Raw genomic sequence first — 17,828 nt, 5'->3', positions numbered from 1 at the left:
TCCTGCTACATCTAGCTGGCAATGGTGGTGGACAATTAAACAATTCACTGAAGGAAGAGTCTCTACAAATGTCCCCATCCTCATTGATGGAGGAACCCAGCACATAAGTACAAAAGACAAGGCTGAGGCATTCGCAACAATCTTCAGCCAGAAGTGCTGAGTGGTTGATCCATCTCAGTCTCCTCCAGAGGTCCCCAGTATCACAGTTGTCAGTCTTCAACCAATATGATTCACGTGATATCAAGAAATGGCTGAAGGGGGTGGCACAGTGGCGCAGTGATTTGCACTGCTGTCCTACGATCCCGGGTTCGATCCCAGCCCCGGGTCACTGTCCCTGTGGAGTTTGCACATTCTCCCCGTGTCTGCGTGGGTCTCAGCCCCACAATTCAAAGCTGTGCAGGGTAGGTGGGCTGGCGCCTAAATTGCCCCTTAATTGGAAAAGAAAAGAAATGGCTGAAGGCACTGGATACTGCTAAGGCTATGGGCCCTGACAATATTCCGGCAATAGTGCTGAAGACTGGTGTTACAGGACTTGCCACATCCCTAGCCAAGCTGTTCCAGTACAGCTACAATACTGGCATCCACCCGGAAATGTGGAAAATTGTCCAGGTGTGTCCTGTATACAAGAATCAAGACAAATCCAACCCAACAAATTACCGCCCGATCAGTCTACTCTCCATCGTCAGCAAAGTGATGGAAGGAGTCATCAGCAGTGCTATAAAGCAACACTTACTTAGCAGTAACCTGTTCACAGACACTCAGTTTGGGTTCTGCCAGGGTCACTCGGCTCTCAATCTAATTATGGTTCAAACATGGACAAAAGAGCTGAATGCCAGAGGTGAGGTGAGAGTGACTGCCGTTGACATCAAGACAGCATTTGACCGTGTATGGCATCAAGCAGCCCTAGTTAAACTGGAGTCAATGGGATTCGGGAGGAAACTCTCCGCTGGTTGGAGTCATACCTGGCACAAAGAAAGATGATTGTGGTGGATGGAGGTCAATCATCTCAGCTCCAGGACATCACTGCAGGAGTTCCTCAGGGTAGTGTCGTGGGCCCAACCATCTTCAGCTGCTTCATCAATGACCGCCTTTCCATCATAAGGTCAAAAGTGGGGATGTTTGCGTATGACTGCACAATGTTCAGCAGTATTCACGACTCCTCACTCAATGAAGCAGTCCATATCCAAATGCAAGACCTGGACAATATCCAGGCTTGGGCTGACTAGTCGCAAATTACATTCGCGCCACACAAGTGCCAGACAATGACCACCTCCTACAAGTGAGGATCTAACCATCGCCCCTTGACATTCAATGGCATTACCATCGCTGAATCCCCCACAATCGATTTTCAGATTTGCTGATGACACCACCGTAGTGGGTCGGATTTCAAACAATGACGAGACAGAGTACAGAAATGAGATAAAGAATCTGGTGAACTGGTGCGACGACAATAATCTCCCCCTCAATGTCAACAAAATGAAGGAGATTGTCATCAACTTCAGGAAGCATAGAGGAGAACATTCCCCTGTCTACAACAATGGGAACGAAGTAGAAAGAGTTGAGAGCTTCAAGTTTTTAGGTGTCCAGATTACCAACAACCTGTCCTGGTTCCCCCATGCTGACATTATAGTTAAGAAAGCCCACCAACGACTCTGCTTTCTCAGAAGACTAAGGAAATTTGGCATGTCAGCTACGACTCTCACCAACTTCTACAGATGCACCATAGAAAGCATTATTTCTGGTTGTATCACAGCTTGGTATGGAGCCTGCTCTACCCAAGACCACAGGAAACTACAAAAGGTTGTGAATGTAGCCCAGTCCATCACGCAAACCAGCCTCCCATCCATTCACTCTATCTATAATTCCCGCTGCCTCAGAAAGGCAGCCAGCATAATTAAGGACCCCACGCACCCCGGACATACTCTCTTCCACCTTCTTCCGTCAGGAAAAAGATACAAAAGTTTGAGGTCACGTACCAATCGACTCAAGAACAGCTTCTTCCCTACTGCCATCAGACTTTTGAATGGACCTACCTCGTATTAAGTTGATCTTTTCTCTACACCCTAGTTATGACTGTAACATTACATTCTGTAGTCTCTCCTTCCTTCCCTATGTACGGTATGCGTTGTCTGTATGGCATGCAAGAAACAATACTTTTCACTGTGTACTAATACATGTGACAATAATAAATCAAATCAAACAAATCAAATCAAAATTAACATTGTGGGTTACCACAGATCAGAAACTGAACTGGACTAGCCATATTTCTACTGTTGCTCCCAGAGCAGGTCAAAGGCTCGGAATGGTAGTAACTCACCTCCTGACCCCCCAAAGCCTGTCCACCATCTACAAGGGGTGTAATGGAATACTCTCCACTTGCCTGGATGAGTGCAGCTCTAACAACACTCAAGAAGCTCTATACCATCCAGGACAAAGCATCCCGCTTGATTGCTCCCCGTTCCACAAACATTCAAACTCTGCACCACCAACGAACAGTGGCAGCCGCGTGTACCATCTACACGATGCAATGCAGTAACTCACCAAGGTTTCTTAGACAGTACCTTCCAAATCCACGACCACTATTGTCGTGTTAGGTACACTGGTATACCATTGGCTGCAACTGGATGCAGCATGGATCAAAAAGATACTCCAGACCTTGAAGTTAGTTCAATCAGGTTTATTGAACTTGTAGCACAGTTCTCTGTGAGTTCGACTCTCGGCTAACTTAAGTGTGGTTACTCTGTCTGACTGAACCAGAGTAGCTCTTAGCCACGTGGTGGGGGTGTGAGATTGTAACAACACCCTTGACTGACTCTCTAGATGATCATCTGTGGAAAGAGACGGAGTCTGAGTGCCTCGTGTCTTTTATGGTCAGATCCCACCCCTGAGTGTCCTGCCTGCTTATTGGTCATGTCCTGTTCTCTGTGTCCATTAGCTGCTTGTCTGTGTATCATTATGTGTGTGTCAACATATCATGACATCTTCCTTTTTTTAAATGTTTCGATGACATATGTGAACGTATTTACAAGAGTAGACTAATATTAACATATATACATGCAGTGGATGTGAACATATATATGCACATGTGAAAACAGCTGTCTAATGCGAGAACACAGAACATAGCAAACAGAACAAATGTTCATAAGTCCAATCTCTGTGGCTTGCATCTGATCCTGGTCGACCGCCGGAGAGGTGGTGATGGGGACGACAGCGCCTTGATGGGCGGGATTGAAGCCTGACTGGTGGCCTCGTGAGTCGAGGTATCAGGTGGTGGCAAAATAATAGAAGGAAACGGAGAAGTATGTGGTTGCGGGCAGGCAACTTTGCGCAGTGCCCGTCTGTTTCGTCGCACAACAGAACCATCAGCCAGACACACAACATACGAGCTGGGGGGGCAGCCTGTCGAACAACTACAGCTGGAGCTGACCAGCCTCCATCAGGGATCTTGACCCGAACAGTGTCAGACGGGGATAACACGGGCAAATCGGTGGCATGAGCATCATAGCCCTGTTTTTGCCGGTCTCGGAGCACCGGGAGGTGATCCAGGTTGGGCACGTGTATGGCTGGAAGTGTCGTTCGCAGGTCCCTGTTCATCAGGAGTTGATCCGGCGACATGCCAGTGGACAGTGGGGCCGCCCTGTACGCAAGCAGTGCAAGGTGAATGTCAGACGCAGACCCCGCGGCCTTGCAGATGAGCTGCTTCACTATGTGCACCCCTTTCTCAACGGATAGTGTGGGCTGGAAGTGACGTGTTTGAACTGATACGACTGGGCAAACAGAGACCATTCATGGCTGCTGAAGCACGGGCCATTGTCACTCATGACCGTGAGTGGGATACCATGCCTGGAGAACGTCTCCTTACAGGCCTTGATGACGGTTCGAGATGTGAGGTCTGAGAGCTTCACGACTTCAGGGTAATTGGAAAATAATCAATGATTAACACGTAATCACGACCATTTGCATGAACGAGGTCGATGCCAACCTTGGACCACGGAGAGGTTTCGATTTCATGCTGCTGAAGTGTCTCCTTACTCTGCGCTGACTGGAAGCGTTGACAGGTCGCACAGTTAAGGACTATGTTCGCAATGTCCTGGCTGATCCCGGGCCAGTAGACAGCCTGCCTGGCTCTGCGTCTGCACTTCTCCACACCCAGGTGGCCCTCATGGATTTGACGGAGCACCAAGTTCTAGAGACTGTGTGGAATTACAATCCGGTCTAGTTTGAGGAGGATGCCATCAACCACTGTCAGGTTGTCCTTTGCATTGAAAAATTGAGGGCACTGCCCTTTTTGCCAGCCATTGGTGATGTGTTGCATAACACACTGCAAGAGGGGGGTCTTTGGCTGTCTCCTCACGGATACAAATCACCTTCTCATCAGATGCCGGGAGTGTGCTCGCGCACAGCTGCACCTGTGACTCAACCTGTTGTTATGGGTCAGGGTTTAGAGAACCCCAAAGTGTATCATGGAGTTCACCTGACCCACAACTTTTAATAGATTGTGGTTTGGGGAGCACACAGCTCACTCTACAGGTATGGTGCAGCAGAAAATGGAGCAGTGGTTTTTAAAACAAAACAATGTTTATTCCATGAACTCAAGTTAGCCTTTTTAAAACACACAGTGAATATCTTAGCAACCAGTAAATCAAATACACCCCCCAAAGAATACAACACTAAGTAATCTGTATGATGTCCTTTTAACATCCAAAAGACTTAACAAACCTTCAAACAGGAGCACATTAGGGTTTACATTCAAGACTAAAAACATTTATAATTCTTCTGAATTCACCAAAAGATTAAGAGATAGTCCTTCATGGCAGAGATCAACAGCAGTGCAGCTCACAGACACACCCAAGCTTTCTCAAACTTAAACTAAAAAGCAGAAGTGGAGCTCAGCTCCACCCATACTCTAACATCACTCCAGTAACATGAGCAGCTCTATTTCTTAAAGGTACATTTCTTAAACACCCATTTCTTAAAGGGTACTCTCATGTGACACCTCCACCCCAAGATAAAAAACCCATCAACTTCAAGATGGTTTCATTTTTCACCTTTGCACTATCCTTTAAGAAATGCGCACAGTAAATATACTTGTTTGTTTAATAAACAACACACGCAAACAGGTATTATAATAAAGTCAATTTTTTCCATTCTTCTTCCTCCAACTGAAATCCTTCATGATTGACAGTCTCGTTGAACAGGAAGGTCTCTGCACGATCCATCCAATTCTCTATGCCTCGGCATGTCTCTTTAAAGTCAGATACATTAGTTCAATCTGATCACAGAGTCCCTTGTAATTCTCCAACACGGAGCATTGGTTATCACAGCTTTCAGGCAGTCAAATGCCTGTTGAAACTCCGCTGTCCATTGAAATTTTCGACGTTTCTTCAGCAAATCCATCAGTGGAGCAATCGCGCTACAAAACCTTTGCACACATGTTCGATCAAATCCACTCATGTCAATAAATCGCATTATTTCCCTTTGTCTCGAGGGTATCGAAAACTCCTCAAGGAAAGTGATTCGGGCTTTTCCAAATTCAATTTTGGCTAGGTTTATCACCAAACCCACCTCCAGAAGTCGATCGAATAACTCCATCAGATGTTTCAAATGTTCTGTCCATGTCCGGCTGAAAATGACCAGATCGTCGATGTATACTGCACAATTGGGTAATCCTGAAACGACTGTGTTAGTTAACCGTTGAAATATGGCTGGTGCGTTTTCCAAGCCAAATGGCATAACTTTGAATTGGTATATACCATCTGGAGTCACAAAAGCTGAAATCTCCTTCGCCCTTTCGGATAAAGGTACCTGCCAGTAACCATTAAGTAAATCCAGTTTGGAAATAAAAACTGATTGTCCCACTTTCTCAATGCAATCCTCCAAACGTGAAATAAGATAAGAGTCCGTTCTTGTAACTGCATTAACCTTTCTATAGTCCACGCACAACCGTTGGGTACCGTCTGGTTTAGGTACCATCACTATGGGTGAGCTCCATTTGCTGCAACCCACTTCAATTATGCCATTTTTAAGCATACTCTCAATCTCTTTGTTAAGCTGTGCCAATTTTAAAGGGTTAAGTTGTTTGATCAGAACAGCATTTCCCACATGTACATCATGTATAGCTATTTTAGTACTTCCCAATTTATCTCCACAAACCTGCCCATGTGATATCAATAACTCTTTCAGATCAGTTCGTTTTTCCTCTGGAAGGTAACTCAACAATTTATCCCAATTTTCAGAACATCCTCGTTTTCCAATTTAATTTCAGGTATGTCAAATTCACAGTCATCTGGATTTGGTTCGTCACTTTGAGTTAGAATCATAAAAACCTCCTCCTTTTTCTCTCCTTTCCTTTCAAAGTACCTTTTAAGCATATTCACATGACACACTTGGTGACTCTTTCTTCTATCTGGTGTTTTTACCACATAATTCACCTCACTTAATTTCCTTTCAATCTGATAAGGTCCACAAAACCTAGCTTTTAAAGGTTTACCTACCACTGGTAACAACATCAACACTTTATCTCCACCAGCAAAACTACGAACTTTGGATTTCTTGCCCGCAACCCGTTTCATCACATTTTGTGCAACTTTCAAATGTTGTCTCGCCAATTCACCTGCTCTATTTAATCGTTCCCTAAAATTTGACATGTAATTCAATAATGTAATTTACGATTTCTCACCCACGAATTTTTACTTCATCAATTTAAGTGGTCCTCTTACCTCATGACCAAAAATTAGTTCAAAAGGACTCAATTTGGTTGACTCATTAGGAGCATCCCTAATTGCAAACAGTACGAATGGAATTACTTTATCCCAATCCACTGGATAATCTTGACAATAAGCCCTCAACATTGTCTTTAATGTCTGATGCCACCTTTCCAAACCTCCCTGCGATTCTGGATGGTACGCAGTTGATTTAAATTGTTTTATTCCTAAGCTATCCATTACTTCTTTGAATAACCTCGAGGTAAAATTTGAAGCTTGATCCGATTGTATTTCTGTGGGTAGTCCATATCTAGTAAAGAATTTAAGTAACTCCTCCACAATCTTTTTAACTGTAATATTAAGTACTGGAATGGCCTCTGAAAACCGAGTAGACACATCCATTATAGTCAAAAGATATTGATTCCCACTTATTGTTTTCGGAAGTGGTCCTACGCAATCAATTAGGATCCTTGTAAAAGATTCCTCAAATGCTGGAATGTGTATTAAGGGCGCTGGTTTCACCACTGCTTGAGGTTTCCCGATCACGTGACATGTGTGACACGATTGACAAAATTTAACAACATCTTTATGTAGTCCAGGCCAATAAAAATGTTTCTGGATTTTAGCTTGCGTTTTCCTTATTCCCAAATGACCTCCCACTGGTACCTCATGTGCAACTCGCAACACCTTCTTTCTATACCCTACCGGCAATACTACTTGATGAACTTCTGCCCACTTTTCATCCGCCTGCATATGTAAAAGTCTCCGTTTTCTCATCAAGACATCATTTTTACAGTAATAACACTCTGGTATACACTCAGATTCCTCTTCTGTGTATGCTTTCTGATATATCCGTTTTATTTCTAGATCTTTTTGTTGTAACTCCGCCAATTTTCCTGAACTAAAAATATTCTCCACCTGTTCTTGTTCTTTTTCAACCATCTGATCAAAAATCGTTTCTGATAATTACACTTCCACTTCATCTTCACTCTTTGATTTCCCCTCTTGTCTTAACCTGTGTCTTTGCGACCTTGTTACAACACAATCCGGAAAAATCCCAGGATATTCGTCCTTCAACACTTCAGTTGTCTGATTTTCTACTGGCTTATCAATCACAGTAGGCACATTCCCACCTGCGATCCAGCTATATCATTACCCAAGATAAACTGTATTCCTGGACAAGATAGTTTATCTATTACTCCTACTACCACTCCACCACTCTTCACTCGACTTTCCAACCTTGCCTTATACAATTGAACACTACTCCTCTCACCCTGAATTCCACATATTACCACCTTTTCTGGCAACATTCTTCCCAACCTACATAACTCCTCATCTCTTACCATTAAAGATTGACTAGCTCCAGTATCTCTTAAAATTGTGGTTTCTTTACCTGCTCCTTCTGATACACATGAGTAAACTTTACCCACACAAGTAAATTCTTTAAAGACATCTGGCACCTTCTTATCCATCACCTCTTGATCAGGCTGTACAATCTTTTGCACTTCCTTCGCTTCCCTTGGGCTTTCCTTTACCACTCTAACAAAACCCACTGTCTTATTCTGTTTTACCACATCAGCCTTCCATGCTTTTCTTCAACCACCAACTCTGTGACTTTACATGGCCTAGTTTATTACAGTGAAAACATTTGAAACTTTTCATTTTTTTTCCACCCTCCTGGATTTTGTTTTTAATCTGAGGTACACTCTCTTTATTATCTCCCATCAGATCACCTTTACTTTTACCACTTGAGTATTTCTCATGTCCCCAGTTTCTATCCCTCACAGGCTGAAACTGATGTCGGACACCAAGCTTTGATTTACGAACTAATTTATAATCATCTGCCATTTCTGCTGCTAATCATGCAGTTTTAACTCTCTGTTCTTCCACATGAATTCTCACTACATCAGAAATTGAATTTTTAAACTCCTCCAAAACTATAGTTTCTCTGAGAGCTTCATATGTTTGGTCTATTTTCAAAGCCCTTATCCATCCATCAAAATTACTCTGTTTGATCCTTTCAAACGCCATGTATGTTTGACCAAATTCTTTCCTGAAATTTCTAAACCTTTGTCTGTAGGCTTCAGGCACTAGTTCATATGCACCTAAGATGGATTTTTTTCACCTCCTCACACGTCCCAGATACCTCCTCCGGTAATGATGCAAACACTTCACTAGCCCTACCTACCAGCTTTGTTTGAATCAGTAATACCCACATGTCCTGTGGCCATTTCATTTGTTTAGCTACCTTCTCAAATGAAATGAAAAAGGCTTCCTCTTCCTTCTCATCAAACCTTGGCAATGCTTGGACATATTTAAATAGAACCCCACCAAGCCTTCGACTTTGATGCTCTTTCTCACTATCCTCATCGCTATCATCCAACCGTACATTTCCCTTCGCGTCTGCCAATTTTAACTGACTGTCATGTTTCATGGCCATTTTCTGAAGTTCAAACTCTCTCTCTTTATCTTTTTCCCTGATCTGTATCTCCCTTTCTATTTCTTTTTGTTCTGCTAGGGCTGTTCTTTCTTTTCTCCTTTCTTCTCTCTCCTTTTTCCTCTCTCTCTTTCTCTTTCCACTCTCTCTCTTTCGTATTCAAGCTGCTTCAATTCTTTCTCATGTTCCATTTGTTTAATTTGCAACTGAATTTTTGCCATTTCTGATGAATCAGACTGTATCTCAAGCAACTTTAAATGCTTAGTCACCACCATAATTACCTCATCTTTTCGCATTTTGTCAGGTAATGTGAACTGCAATGTTTTTACCAAATCTAACAGTCTGCTTTTAGTCTCTATCCATAAGGTACTGCGTGTGACAGTCTCCACCCCCAAAAAATTTGGAGTCTCTGAAAGAGCCATTGTCCACAACACACTCCCCACTTAAACTAAAATACCACACCTGAAAAGCAATCACAATATGCTCACCCCTCACTGTCTTTAACTTCACTAAGCCAATCCAATAGATAGACTTATATCCCGGACGAGCCCCCAATTGTTATGGGTCAGGGTTTAGAGAACCCCAAAGTGTATCACGGAGTTCACCTGACCTACAACTTTTAATAGATTGTGGTATGGGGAGCACATGGCTCATTCTACAAGTATGGTATAGCAGAAAATGGAGCAGTGTTTTTAAAACAAAACAATGTTTATTCTATGAACTCAAGTTAACCTTTTTAAAACAACCAGTAACTGTGGAAGCATTGGAAAGGGTGCAGAGGAGATTTACCAGAATGTTGCCTGGTATGGAGGGAAGATCTTATGAGGGCAGGCTGAGGGACTTGAGGCTGTTTTTGTTAGAGAGAAGAAGGTTAAGAGGTGATTTAATTGAGGCATACAAGATGATCAGAGGATTAGATAGGGTGGACAGTGAGAGCCTTTTTCCTCGGATGGTGATGTCTAGCACGAGGGGACATAGCTTTAAATTGAGGGGAGATAGATATAGGACAGATGTCAGAGGTAGGTTCTTTACTCAGAGAGTAGTAAGGGCGTGGAATGCCCTGCCTGCAACAGTAGTGGACTCGCCAACATTCAGGGCATTCAAATGGTCATTGGATAGACATATGGACGATAAGGGAATATTGTAGATGGGCTTTCGAGTGGTTTCACAGGTCGGCGCAACATCGAGGGCCGAAGGGCCTGTACTGCGCTGAAATGTTCTATGTTCTATCACTCCAGTAACATGAGCAGCTCCATTTCGGAAAGGTACATTTCTTAAACACCCATTTCTTAAAGGGTACTCTCACGTGGCACTATGACTCAATTTGCAGGATGACGTTCAGTGGTTCACTAGGCACGGTGATGGAGCGGGACAGTGTATCGGCAATGATGAGCTCCTTGCCAGGCGTGTAGACCAGGTCAAAGTCATACCTTCTGAGTTTGAGGAGGATGCGCTGCAACCGAGGCATCATGTCATTTAGGTCCTTGTGGATAATATGGACCAGGGGCCTGTGATCCGTCTCGACTGTGAATGCCGGCAGGCTGTAGACATAGTCGTGAAACTTGAGAATGTCAGTGAGAAGGCCCAGGCATTCCTTCTCGATTTGTGCATACCTTTGTTCGGTGGGCGTCATTGCCCTTGATGCGCAGGCAACCGGTGCCCTGAATGAGGTGTCATCGCGTTGCAGCAGGACCGCACCGATGCCATCCTGGCTCGCATCTGTCGAGATTTTCTTTTCCCTGTCTGGGTCAAAAAATGCCAATACAGGTGCAGTGGTGAGCTCTGCCTGATGAGCCGCCTTCCACTCGAAGGCAGTGGACTTCTTCACTAGGTTTCGTAGGGCCGTAGTATGTGAGGCAATGTTTGGGATGAACTTGCCCAGAAAATTGACCATGCCCAGGAAGCGCAATACCGCCTTCTTGTCTTCCGGGACCTTCATGGCTGCGATGGCCTTGACCTTGTCTGTGTCGGGGCACACGTCCTGCTAAGAGATCTGGTCTCCTAAGAACTTGAGTGTCGACATGCCAAAGCAACATTTGGCCCTGTTCAGCAATATCTGCTGGAGACGGGAAACATGCTCCTCAGGAGTTGTGGACCATATGATGACGTCGTCCACGTACTCACGAACCCCTTCGATGCCCTCCATCATCTGCTCCATGATGCTATGAAAAATCTCCGATGCTGAGACAATGCCGAACGGCATACAATTGTAGCAGTACCTGCCAAACAGTGTGTTGAAGGTGCAGAGCCTTCTGCTGGACTCACCAAGCTGGATTTGCCAGAATCCATGTGACGCATCTAACTTCGTGAAAAACCTTGCATATGCCATCTCACTGGTGAGTTTCTCCCGCTTCGGGATGGGGTAGTGTCCACGCATTATATTCTGGTTGAGATCTTGTGATCAATGCAGATGCGCAGGTCTCCAGAGGGTTTTTTAACCACCACCATCGAGCTGACCCAGTCAGTCGGTTTAGTTACCATGGAAATGATCCCCTGCTGCTGCAGCTCCTTGAGCTGTGCCTTCAGGTGCTCCTTCAGCGGAGCTGGGACCCGGCGTGGTGTATGGACCACTGGCTTAGCATCAGGTCACAGTAGGATCTTATTCCGATATGGCAAAGTGCCCATCCCGTCAAACACCTCTGGATACTGAGCGAGGATGTCGTCAATGCCAGCTTGAAGATCCACGTTGGAGGATGGCGTTGAATAAACCCGCTGCACCAGGTTTAGCTTTTTGCAGGCATGCACGGCCAGTAGGAATGCCCTGTCCGGCTTGACAATTTCAAACCTTAGCCGTGCATGGGTATTCCGATTGGAGACGAGTAGATGGCAGGACCCCAGTGCCGTGATGACATTACCGTTGTAGTCCAGGAGCTGGCTGGCTGTTGGAAGGAACTTGGGGGGCTTCTTGATGCGTTTGAAGTCTGTCTGTGAGAGGAGGTTGGCAGAAGCACCTGTGTCCAGCTTGAACTGGATGGAGCAGCGGTTGACCTGCATCGCCGCACGTCATTCGTCCGCAGAATCCACAGCGAGGATGGACTGAATGCGAGATGAGTTAGGTGTGGCATGTTCGCATGTGGTAATGATGCCCACTCGGTAGACGGACTCCAGGCACTCGTCCTCTGGATCCATTATACTACCAGGATCAGAATCCTGTAATCGTCGTTGCACATTCCGGACATGCTGTCGTCGGAATTGGGAGCGCTGGCCTCTGACTGGTGGTGCAGACCTGCACAAGGCTGCATAGTGTCCAGGCTTCCCGCAGTTTAAACATCGCCTGCCTCTTGCAGGGCAGTGTCCCTTTAAGTCGGCGTTGCCGCAGTTCGGACACGTCATGACATTGGCGTCGTGACGCGGTGTACGTCGTCGCACATGCGCAGTTCAGTCGGCAGACATCTGCACCTGTGCAGTGTGGGTGTCGCCGCTTCGTTATCCCGTTCGCATCGTGCATGCGTGGGGCTCCGGGAAAAGCCCGCGAATGTCAACTGTCTTCAATGCTGAGGCGCTGCATCCGGGAGATGGCCGGCACACTCTCTGCCTCGTGGGAGGCAAGTTTCTCATTTTCAGCCGATTTGCATTGGGAATACCGATTTTTTGCGTGCTCATACACTCTACATGTTTCAATCGTGACTGGCAGGGTCATATGCTTGATTTTTAAGAGCTGCTCTCTCAAAGGATCAGAGTGAACTCCAAACACGATTTGGTCTCTGATCATGGAGTCAGCAATATCACCAAAGTTGCAGGACAGCGCTAGCAGGCAGAGGCTAGTTAAGAAGGCACTGAAGGATTTTTCTTTACCTTGAAGACGTTATTTGAATATGTAGCGCGCAAAGATTTCATTGGTGTCCACTTCACAGTGACTATCGAACTTGTCCAGGATGGTCTGAAACTTTGTCTTGTCCTGGCCTTCGGTGAAGTTAAACAAGTTGAAGAGTTTGATGGCTTGATCACCCGCTGTCGAGAGGAGAAGCGCGATCTTTCTTGCATCAGACGCACCCTCGAGGTCTGAAGCTTCGATGTACAGCAGAAACCTTTGCTTGAATATCCGCCAGTTGGCACTGAGATTGCCGGAGGTCCTGAGCTGGTGAGGAGCCTGAATCTTCTCCATGGTGCCGGGATACATTTGCTGGTCGTCACTGAATAGACTGAGATAAGCCACCTTAAAATAGTAGTCTCCTGGTGTCATGTCATGTTAGGTACACTGGTATAACACTGGCTGCAACTGGATGCAGCATCGATCAAAAAGATACTCCAGACCTTGAAGTTAGTTCAATCAGGTTTATTGAACTGATAGCACAGTTAGCACAGTTCTCTGTGAATTCGACTCTCTGCTAACTTAAGTGTGGTTACTCTGTCTGACTGAACCAGAGTAGCTCTTAGCCACGTGATGGGGGTGTGAGATTGTAACAACACCCTTGACTGACTCTCCAGATGTTCATCAGTGGAATGAGGCGGAGTGTGAGTGCCTCATGTCTTTTATAGTCAGATCCCACCCCTGAGTGTCCTGCCTGTTTATTGGTCATGTCCTGTTCTCTGTGTCCATTAGCTGCTTGTCTGTATATCATTATGTGTGTGTCCGCAGATCATGACAACTACCATCTCGAAGGACAAGAGCAGCAGATACCTGGGAACCCCACCACCTGGAGGTTCCCTTCCAAGTCACTCACCAGCCTGACTTGGAAATATATCGCCGTTCCTTCACTGTCGCTGGAGCAACATCCTGGAACTCCCCCCCTAACAGCACTGGGTGTACCTAGACCTCAAGGACTGCAGCGGTTCAAGGCAACTCACCACCACCTTCTGAAGGGCAACTTGGGATGGGCAATAAATGCTGGCCTAACCAGTGACGCCCACATCCCGTAAATGAATTTTAAAAAGGTTAATCAGTTTGCTCAGTATAACTACCGAGTGATAGTAATTTCATCAAGTTCCGCTCCCATCCATCTCCCGATTTACAACAACTACTAAAATGTTTCTTGTATCCACTGCACTGAATAGAGAAGCAAAATATTTGTTCATTTCATCCACCATTTCCTTATTATCTACTGTAAAGCTGCCCATTCTCACTCTAATCCTGAGATTATAACCTTTGAGGTTCTGCTTTTCAGTTTAGTGCCTATCACCTCCTACTCTCTATGCAGGACCCCTTTCCTACCTATGTCATTGATACCCACATGGACCATGACCACTGGATCCTCCTCTTCCCACTGCATGTTCCTCTCCAGCCCGGATCAGATGTCCTCAACTCTGGCATTGGGCAGGCAACACAGCCATCTGGACTTAACAGTGTCAAACCCCCTGACTATACTGTCCCCGACTACCATTATATTCATTTTTACTTCCCCACACTTGAATGGTTTCCTATGCCACAGTGCCATGGTCAGATTGCTCAGCCATCCTGCAGCCCCCACACTCATCCAAACAAGCTTAGAGAACCTCAAACCTACTAAACAATTGCAGAGGCTGACACTCCTGCCCTCTCTCCCCTTACCTCCCTCACTCATAATCATGCTCTCCTCTTCCTGACCACTGACCACATCTGAAGACCCTATCCTGAGAGGTGCGACCGCCTCCTGGTTCAAAGCATCCAGGTAACTTTCCCCCTCCGTGATATGTTGTAGACTCAACAGCTCAGCCTCCAGCTCAATGACCCTGAGCCAAAGTTCTTCAAGTCGTGAACACTTACTGCACACACGTGTGCCCTAGATCACAATGGTCTTCACCGGGAGCTCCCACATGCTGCAGCCTTGACACATCCGCTATCCTGCAATCCTTAATGTGCTTTAAATTATTACTTAGGTATACTATTTACATATTTATGGTGTTTTTTTAATCTATCTTATCAGCCGTACCAGCAAGTTGTGTACTGTTTTAAATTTTAGGGGCAGTTAGCTCCTTACGCTGTAGTAGAGTAAGAACCAATCCCAAAAGGTGAGGAAAGATATAAAAGCGACGGGGAAAAAAACACATCCTTCCCCCACCCCTTCTCTTAACTCCCTCATGGCGCTGAGGTCCCAGGTTCAATCCCGGCTCTGGGTCACTGTCCATGTGGAGTTTGCACATTATCCCCGTGTTTGCGTGAGTTTCGCCCCCACAATCCAAAGATGTGCAGGGTAGGTGGATTGGCCAAGCTAGATTGCCCCTTAATTGGAAAAAATGAATTGGGTGCTCTAAATTAATTTTTTTTTTAAATTCCTCCAATAACCCAGAACTCCCACAAACTTGTCAAGAACCCGAAAAAAATAAAAAGTAGCTAAACTGCAAGTCAGACAGATCCATTCGGACATTAAAATAAGCAAATAACAAGATTAGACGACAATGGAAAAACACAGCAGATGTGCCAGCATCTATTAGGAGAGAAACAGAGTTAATGTTTTGAATCTTTAAAGGACTTAAAGGAGTCGAAACGCCGACTGTTTCTCGCTTACTGGATGCTGGCACATCTGCAGTGTTTGCCTCTGTTCTTGTGTCAATTTAAACAGTGCTGGTAGGGGGAAGATGGGGGTTTGCAGCAGGGGGGGTTGCCTTGTCAGGGCGACGATGTATTCAACTGTGCGGACCTAAGGGAGGCCATTATCTAGATTAGCAAGGTCCAATATGGAGGTTGTGGACCAGTTCAGTGTTGGATGTCAACAGACATCTCAATATCCTCCCCTGGGGAATCTAGAATTAGGGGGCTACGGTTTAAAAATCAGGGGCCTCCCATTGAAGACGGAGATGAGGAGGAATTTCCTCTCCCAAAGGGCCGTCAGTCTTTGGAATTTCTTCCTACAGAGGGCAGTGGAAGCTGGTTCTTGGACATATTCAAGCCAAAGATTGCAGGAAGCAGGCAGTAAAGAGGAATTAACACCACAATTAGATCAGCCATGATTTTATTGACGGTGGAGCAGCCTGGATGGGCCAAATGGCCTGCTCCTGCTCCTGTTTAGTCCGCTCGTACAAATCTGCTCATTCTGCATTCTCGCACTGCACACGTGAAGCTCATGCTAACACACCGAACAGTGCGGCAATGAGCACGGTCTGTGCCGGATTTGTTCAAGGACGGGGTCACTATTCCTCACCTAAAACCAGCACCCGTTACCGGCAAAACTACCAGCTGGTGCCACAGAGCTGGACTTTGTGGCCCAGACCATTGATACGGTTAATTTATCGAGTAAGGAACATCACAGGGCAAATTTTTTTCCCTCAACAATTCACACCAAACGCTTACCGGAAGAATGTACTTCTTTCGATTCCAGGATTAAACTTTTATCTATCCTGATTTCAGGATGTGGGAGTTGGGGAGGGGGCAGTTGGAGTTCGCCGTGTGCCCCATTCAGATCGCAGCGGGTACAACTGCAAATTGGTCGATCCACCGCATCTGAATGAGTGGTTTTAGGGTAGGAAGCTAGGCCTCGAGCACAAGTCCCCTCCTCTCTAAGCTGCTTGTTTGTCTGCACACAGTAGGCCAGGCCACACCAGAAACATTGTTTCCCAATCACATGGTACAGGACAGCCTGCTCTTGCTTAAAGGCAGCAAGCCTCTTAAAGGGAAATTGTAAAAAAGATTGCCATAATGCAAAATGAACAGCTGAAGGATAGACAGATGTGCATTTATATAGTGTTTTTTTCCCACAATCTCCAGAGCTCAAATGTTTAAAAACCAATTAAATACTATTATTAATAGAGGAAACACGACAACCAATTTGTGCACAGAAAGCTTCTGCAAACACACAGAATAATCCAACAATCTATGTTAGTGACCTTCACTGAAGGATAAATTTTGGCCAGTACGTTGGGGCCAACTCCCTGCTTTTCTTCAAGATAATGCCATGAGATCAACAACATCCATCCAAGCATGGGGACTAGGCCTCAGTTTAATCCCTGAGAACGCAGTGCTCACTGGAGAGTCAGCCTTGATTTCTGTGCTCAAGCCGTGGAGCGGGACTTGAACCCATGAATCAGAGGAAAGAATGCGATGAGCCACAGCTTGACTGGCCAACGGACGTGGCACTGGAGGCATTAGGAGTCCAGATGGGTGAGAGGAGAGGTGCCATGGTTCTGTGGCAAGGTTTGGCGGGTGGGGGGCGGGGGGGGGGGGGGGGTGGGGGGGGGGGGTGGAAACAAGAGGCCCCCAAGGACCATCCTGAGAAGGGAGTGAGAGGAGGCTGCCAGGGAGGCCAACTCTCACGTTCTGGACACTGACGACCTGACCGCGGTTCACAACGAATCCAATGATCTCAAGTAAACTGTAACGGTTAGTGAAGACTTTCACATGGCACTTCCTCTGCACCACACCACTAACTCCTCACACTGCTCAATGTATCTCACCCCCATCACTCACTCAGTGGTACACTCTGACACTCAGGACTCACGACTAACGTGCAGACACTCAATTTCACCCTCACATGCCTACCATTGCTGACAGACTCACACACACCTCTCGCTGCCTCCACAGACCTCCAACTATTCAACAATGGCAGGCACATCAACCAGTGTAACACGATCACAGACATTTTGCCCTCTCTCCTGCAGGACAAGCTGACACACAATATTACGGGGTAGAATTGGCAGGGGACAAGGATGCCTGCATCTCTCTCTGCTGGCTCTCAGCATCATGGTGCCAGCCATGAGCCGAATCAAAGCATCCATCATAGCTGAGAACATGGATGATGATGGCATCTTCCTACCATTTTCTCAACACCCAGCCC

At 45.8% G+C, this 17,828-nt stretch overlaps 1 protein-coding gene across 1 annotated transcript in view; it reads right to left on the bottom strand.

Annotated features, from left to right (window-relative positions):
- LOC140388262 (caveolin-1-like) overlaps positions 1-16,367 on the bottom strand; it is a 44,697-nt gene extending 28,330 nt beyond the window's left edge. The window contains exon 1 of the mRNA XM_072472121.1: positions 16,349-16,367. The gene's annotated coding sequence lies outside the window, so the exon portion shown is untranslated. The remainder of the gene's footprint in view (positions 1-16,348) is intronic.
- Between the last annotated feature and the right edge of the window lie 1,461 nt (positions 16,368-17,828).

The sequence above is a fragment of the Scyliorhinus torazame genome, chromosome 13 (genome assembly GCF_047496885.1).
Source record: "Scyliorhinus torazame isolate Kashiwa2021f chromosome 13, sScyTor2.1, whole genome shotgun sequence".
In the NCBI taxonomy this organism is placed as follows: domain Eukaryota; kingdom Metazoa; phylum Chordata; class Chondrichthyes; order Carcharhiniformes; family Scyliorhinidae; genus Scyliorhinus; species Scyliorhinus torazame.
The sequence above is the reverse complement of the archived record's forward strand: the minus strand, read 5'-3'. Positions and strand labels throughout refer to the sequence as shown.